The sequence below is a fragment of the Mugil cephalus genome, chromosome 6 (genome assembly GCF_022458985.1).
Source record: "Mugil cephalus isolate CIBA_MC_2020 chromosome 6, CIBA_Mcephalus_1.1, whole genome shotgun sequence".
NCBI lineage: Eukaryota > Metazoa > Chordata > Actinopteri > Mugiliformes > Mugilidae > Mugil > Mugil cephalus.
The window spans coordinates 26,170,587-26,177,744 of NC_061775.1; positions in this window are offsets into that span (position 1 = coordinate 26,170,587).

The following is a 7,158-nucleotide window of genomic DNA, read 5'->3' on the forward strand; positions in this document are numbered from 1 at the left end:
AGTTGGGAAGTGAAATGCATCACAAGGTGGGGAGCAGTAAGGACCCTTATTGTTTCCAGAACAATGCTGCTGATTGGTGGTTGTGATGGTCCTAAATCATCAGCGTTACACTGGTGCATTTTCCCTGTAGCGAGATGTGTGAAAGCTGCTGCTGCTGCCTGTGGCCACTGGTGAGATGACGTCTCTTATTAAATCCGTGACAAAACAAAAAGACAAAACGTCCTTGCTTCCACGCACGAACTCCAAGCCACTTAGGACACATCTGGAGGTCTGTGAAATACCTGGAGGAGTAGGTGTGATTCTTACACTTGAAAAGGGTTGATAAATAGATTTTATTCTTAGGTTTTATTTTAGCTTGTCACTATTGACAGAATTCATGTGTCATATTAAACTAGAAGAGTTAATAAACAAGTTTCAACTGTAAAATCTGATGAGGGTTTGTACCTTGTTCACTTTTGTTATGTGATCGGCTGCAGAATGAACTAGTATCTACTAGTTATCAGGACAAAAGTTTAAATGAAGCAGAATAAGCTGCAACATACCTAAAACTTAACGTCCCCATATGAGGACGCAGGGTCTCAAGAGGTTAAAAAAGTCAAAAGTAATTTCTACTTCACAGTCTTTACACTTCTATGATCGTATTCTGACAATGTGAACCTCTGACGACTCTACAGGCTGTTATCTCACAAATCTGCAGCTCAGATCCACTTTACAGAGTTTCACTGCTTCCGTGCTGCTCAGAAAGTCGACTGTACACAACCTGCTCAGGAGAAAAATGAAATGGCAGACAGAGACAGTTAGAGACTCGCTGGTGAAGCATTTAGCCACTGAACGGTTTGAAATCGCCTGGAGCGAAGGGACTGATATTCATCAGGTAGCTTCAAATAAAGGATAAAGGGGGCTTTGTGAAATCATTTCGCGGGATCAACTTAAACGGTGGTGATGTGTCAGTGTTTCTCAGTATTTAAAACAAAGCTGCTGGGTTGAATCCTTTCTAGCGCAGTCAGAGGCTTTTTAATCTCCGGGTCTGATGATGTTCACTGAGTGAGTGGAGAAAAAGGCAGAGCTGTGAGTGGCTATAAGATAAGGAAGCCTGGGACCAGTCTGATGAAGGAGAAGCACAACAAACAAAAGTGTTTCTTATAAATACTTAGATGCACCACTCCATGCATGACCTGGATGACTGATTATATTCACACGACTCGGCATTGTCAGCCCTTCCATAAGTAGGTAAAATATTAACTCATTGCTGATTCAAGTTTTTCTGAAAGAAGTTTTCACTATGCTCTCACGTACCACTTTGATTTCAGTGTCACAGCTCCCGGGAGTGGAGGGGGTGGGGGGGCAACTCCACGACATGACCCACTTCACATGGCCAAACAATCAAGGCCAGGGTGTGGACTATTACATAAACTTCCATATCGCATCATGTGATCAACTTTCATTTGTGCTGTGCAGCTGCAGACTGTCACCAGGATCCTCTGCCCGTCTCCAGCCAGTGTCACCGCTTCTTTAATCAGTCATTAACCTTCATTTCTGTTTGCGCGCCCGACGAGATCAATACAGAACGAGCATCCGCGCTCTTGTAAAAAATGACAAAACAAACACGGATCGCCGCGGTGACATGTTTAAATCACCTAATCTCAAACACAAACTGTCCCGGATTACACGGCTGTAAACCCATCAGCTCCAGATAGCGAGAGCTGCGCTATCGGCCCGTTGAGCAATTCCTCCCGTCAGCGTGCGCCGTGCCACCGTGTTAGCCCGAACCCTGCGGGTCATCTGTTTTCTCTGTCAACCGCGATAGGGCGTTCACAAGGCCGAGAGCAGCTTGTTAACCGATTTATAATGGGAGCCGGGCGGCTGAGGATTGACACCATAAATCCTGGCACGCACGCAGCTACTGGGGCTGATAAGCTCGTAGTGACGCAAGTATTGATTTCCAAGGAAGTGTAGTGTTGTAATAATGTAAAAATTCAACAAAAATATTAGCTCATCTTTGATTGCTGATTATTTTTTGTTTGCCGTTTTCTCCCTAAAAATTTATTCTGAAACAATTAAACAACTATTAAATGAGCGCGCTGATGCAAAAGAACACACAGTGTAACACTTTAATATTTTTTGTGTAGACTAAGGTTATGAAATATCTTCACACTAGCGATTGTGAATGATAAATTGCTTTAATGACTGTCTGTAAATGAATTAGCTCGTGGCCACACATGACAAAGTTCACACTTTATCAAAATAAGTGATATTACTTTACAACTTCACAGTTCTCAGTGTGCGTAGACAAAAGTTCCAGTTATTCACAAAAAGAAAAGAAAAGAAACACACAAAGGAAAAGAATAAGAGGAAATCTGGGCAGGTTTGAAACTGGAATGACACAATACACCTGCAAACATTTTCCTTGTTTCCTCTGTGATCCAGAGACAAATGACTGTAGAAATATTATTTTACAACTACTATAAAACTTAAATTGAGATTAGGTGTTTGGTGGGCAAACATTATTACTAACAACACAGATCGGTTTATGTAATGATAACAGCTTGATATGTGCACGTCGTCCTGTTTTGTAACATTAAAAGGTGAGCTAATCATTACGTTAGAGCAATTTAAACAAGCTTGGATAAATCAGGGCGGGGCTCACGTCTAATACAAACAGTGTGTTAATAATGAGGTGTAGCTGGCTCTGATAGACAGCGCTGTGATTTATTAGTCAATGGATAACTCATGTTTAATCTGCTCAGCTGATAACGCACCAGCGACGACGTGAAGGTCTCAGGAAAATAAAACTATTGTGTAAGGTCACGTAGAGAAATGTAAACGAGGCATCTTCAGCGACAGGTTGAAAAATTCATTCATGACTTCGGTATTTGCAGCCTTAGCTTCATTAGATCTTGGTGTTGACACGGTAAAGAGGCCGGTTATCGGTTCCTCCTGTCGCAAATAAGACTCATTTCCAAGAAAAAGAGTGGAATCACTTCGCGTCTGAAGAACTTCGTACTGATTCAGTACAAAGTTCCTCTTCCACTGTCTAAAATTCGTCTGACTTTGATATTAAACTTATAATAATGATAATAATTTCATATCTATGTTATTAGATAACAATTAAGTCTCAATCCTGAGGCTAACAGATGTTAATAGGTAATTTGGGATTTTTACACCAGAGCCACCTGCAGTAGGAGGCAGGGGTCGGGGCCTCAGGCTGGACCTTCTGCCGCCCTGGTGCCCGTGTGAAGGAGGGGGCATAGTCCGCTCTGCAGCTGAGTGCGCGGCACAGCTCGGCCTCCACCGTGGTCATAGAGGCTGGAGTCAACGACCTAAGGAACCGGCAGCCGGAGGTTCTGAAACAGGACTTCATCTCCCTGATGGACCACGTGCTGGATACAGGGAAGCAGCTGAGTATCTTCCCTCCACCTCGACGTCACCACCAGCCGTGTGCGCCATCTGCATCTGTGGCCTGATTAACAGCGTCCCCTTTGCAGACCATTTTACACCCACCTTTTCTTTTTTTAAATGGGACGGTTTCCACCCAAACCAGGAGGTTTTTATCTGCCAACATCGACCTGACTCACCTGCACAGATGCACCCGGACCCTCTGTCCATCACTCACATCCTCCCTCCCTCCCTCCCTCTCCACCGCATCCACATACACGACCCCTCATCTAAAGCGAGATGACGAGTGCACGTTCAGCGTGTTTATTTATCTATTTTTATTAGATAAAGTGTGGTTTAACTTTATTTTCCATTTATTACCAGAAAATAGTCTTGTGGTCTTTGCGGCAGTGCCCCTATGGTCAAGTGGCTGGGACCCTCCCCTCGGCGTGAACACCCCCCCCCACCAAAAGGTAGCATCCGCTTTACCTCAAACCTGCAGTGTCCTGTCAGGTCTCGGTATCAACTTCTAGTGTGTATATGAGTGTGAGTGTGTGTGTGTCTGTAAGTGTTGTTATGTGTGTCTGTGTGTTTACGCTGGGGGTCGGGTGAGGGGGTGTGATTTTGTTTCTTGTTGCCGTGTTTTTATTTGTGTGAAGCACTTTGAGTTGCATTTATTTTTTTTGTATGAAAAGTTCTTTATGAATGAAGCTTCAATGCATTTTAATTAAATGCTCTCAAATGATTCAGTTCTAGTGTTCACTAGAATAGGACGAGGAATATTGATCAAGCTGGAATTAACAAGAGCGTATAAAGTGTTATCATATGTTTCTGAAATTAAAGGATGGAAACAGCAACAACATTTCTAGTATCTGAGTTTAGATAAAATAACGTAATCCCTTAATTTATCCCAGAGCGTTGCAGTGAGATATAGGGCAGTGCACACAAGACAGGAAAAAGTAAACATTAATTAAATACAAAGGTAATTATACATACAGTATGCGGTTTACTCTCTATTTGTAAAGCAAATGTTATAATTGCCCCCAGGCTGCGCTCCCTGTATGAAGTTTGAAATTTGCTGCCGTACACATTGTAGTTTTTATCAAACCTTTTAAACATGTGATATAAAATTTAACTCTGAAAGTCTTTATTTTAATGTTCCCATCGTTCTTCTTGATGGAGTCACATGACACGTCAAAAACACGTCACTCACTTTTACAAACACTATGTTTTTTAGGTATAATCATAAATCACGATCCATTGTTTAACCTTTTTCCTAGAGCATTCGGCGTCTGTTGATTCACTGGCCATCGAGCCGAACGGCCTTTGGTCACTTTTTTATTTGTGACATGAATAACATCAAAGCTGGTGTATTTCCTTAAGTTAAGCTCTCAGGGTGCTATTCAAAACCTCCACGCTGCAGTCAGACAGTTGACTAACACAAGTGGTCTGTTGTTTTGGAGGCGGATTAATAAGGCTGGGATACTCCCAGGTTTCACAATGCCTGGGCTAGATAAAGAACAACGAACGCCTCAGCACAAGACGAAAACACATTGTTACCATCCAGCTGCCGCCAAAGCTTTATGAGTCACCAAACTCTGGAACTTTTCTGAGCCCCGGGAGCTCAACACAAACACGGGGCGGCTGATTAATTGTTAGAGTAGTCGCTCGTGATGTACCTTTCCATATGTTGGGCCGGACGTCTCGGAGGAGTGAGGCTGCCGGTTTGAAGCTGGAGGCTGGAGCAAAGCATTCGGGGTGGAACACATTTTTGCATCTACACAGAAAGGAGACGTTTCTCGTGTTGCTCTCCAGAAAGCAGATGACCGGCTTGAACTTTCACATCCTTAAATCATTAGTTTGAGTTTAAGTAGCTTTGGGAAAATACTCTGACAGTGATGGCTTGTTGCACCTCTTTAAATATTTATAATGAGCACATGTCTACATGACATAAAACATATTTCATCATGCACCTCCAGTGTATCTACATGTATTTGTCTGGAGTTATGCTTTCAATCCCCATATCATAACCATCTGGCGGCCGGTGTAATTTAGCCACACTATTAGGAATAATGACCTTGCAGTTATTATACACGGCTCACTGGTAGTCGTTTACGTGGCCACTAATATTCCACTAATAATCTGAATAACAATGCTTAGAATTAGAAGAGACTGACCCGATCAGAAGGGATTTCTATCAGATGTAGAGGTGTGGTGTAACAATAAGAATACAATGAATGATTGTTTAGCTTGTGTAAAATGTAGAGTGCAATATTCTTTAATATGTCTTACTAGAAAAACATAATAACAACAAAAACGCCAGAGATATAATACAGGACTTTAGTGTTTTTTTCTGACACACACCATCATTTTACCCAATGAAGAACCACTTTAAAAATTAGTGAAAGTAGTTAAGAGTTTTAAGAAAAAGCTTAAATTATTTTTATTTACCCAGCAAGTGTGTGTGTGTGTGTGTGTGTGTATAATCACTTGTTATATGTTGACTAAATACATGAAGGTGTTAAGTTGAGCTATTTATTTACAGTATCATGTTAACTCAGTTAATCTAATGTCATGTGATCCTTATAAATGATTTTGAAATGAATTGTATCAAGAATTAATTGTACTTTGAGCAGACCTCTTGTGTCGTGTTTGTTTGTGTGTATGAATGTGTATTAATGTAACTGTATTTTATGTTTGCTGCATTGTTCCGTTGATGAAATTGGTGAGACCCCAGGAAGGGGCAGAAAAATGATTGTTTAGTCTCATCGGGTTAAAGATCGTGCACGTGTTGCCAGAGCTCACACACTGAAACCGTAAAGTTTGGAGCAAACGAGCAATTAGCTGCAGATGCCGCCGGTGTTAGTGTTTCTGCACCTTAAAGATCTGCATTGGGACTTTTTTTTTTTTTTACCCCACTGGTCGACAGATGGTGGACGTTCTGCCAAAAGCAGCGTCGCATGAACTATTTCAAAATTTTGGTTAATGAGAACCAACGCTGCATCTCCAACTGGTTTCTCTCTTTCTGGATGGTGATGTTGCTGTAAATATAATTTATCAGAGGTGTGAGAAAACCCAAGCCTGTGATTTTATTTGGTTGGAGGCAGAAAACTAAAAACTAAACAATCTGAATTAAACTGGGCCAATATGACTCTGATTCTGTAACATGGATGAACCAAATGTTATTGATTTCCAGACACATGGGAGGAGATGAAGCTAAATAAAAAGCTTTTTTTTTTTAAACTTCCAGACATGAGATTTAGATCGTGTACAAGAACTTTATGTCAACAAGAAGCTTCCAAGAGCGGAGCATAAACTGAAAATAGCTGCTACATTTGTCGTTGCAGAACAACAAATGTTCTCAGTCGTTCTAAGAGGGATGAAAGTTTAATGATCCGCGTGGGGAAATAGAGAGAATCGTGTTTTAAATATGAAAGGGTGTTTTTACCGAGGGCAAAGTTTCCAGCCTTTGTCATTTTAATGTGGCTCTGAGGTGCGTAAGAGGTTTGGAGTTAGAGAACAAATTTCACTCAGTGTCATGGCTGTTGTCTGTTCCCCTCCTTGCTGCTCCTTCGCCGACGACTTCTGTTTATGCAGAAGCAGCGGCAGCGGCAGCGTTCGCCTGCCCTCTCACAAAGGAGAGCAGCTCATGTCGTTCTCTATGTTAATGGCGCCTGCTTTGTGCGCCATGCTGCACACGTTGATAACTCCCAGCTTTAATCCAAGCCTGTTTTCTGGGAGTGAAACATTCCCCGGTTCCCGTGTGTGCACGGATTAGCCTCA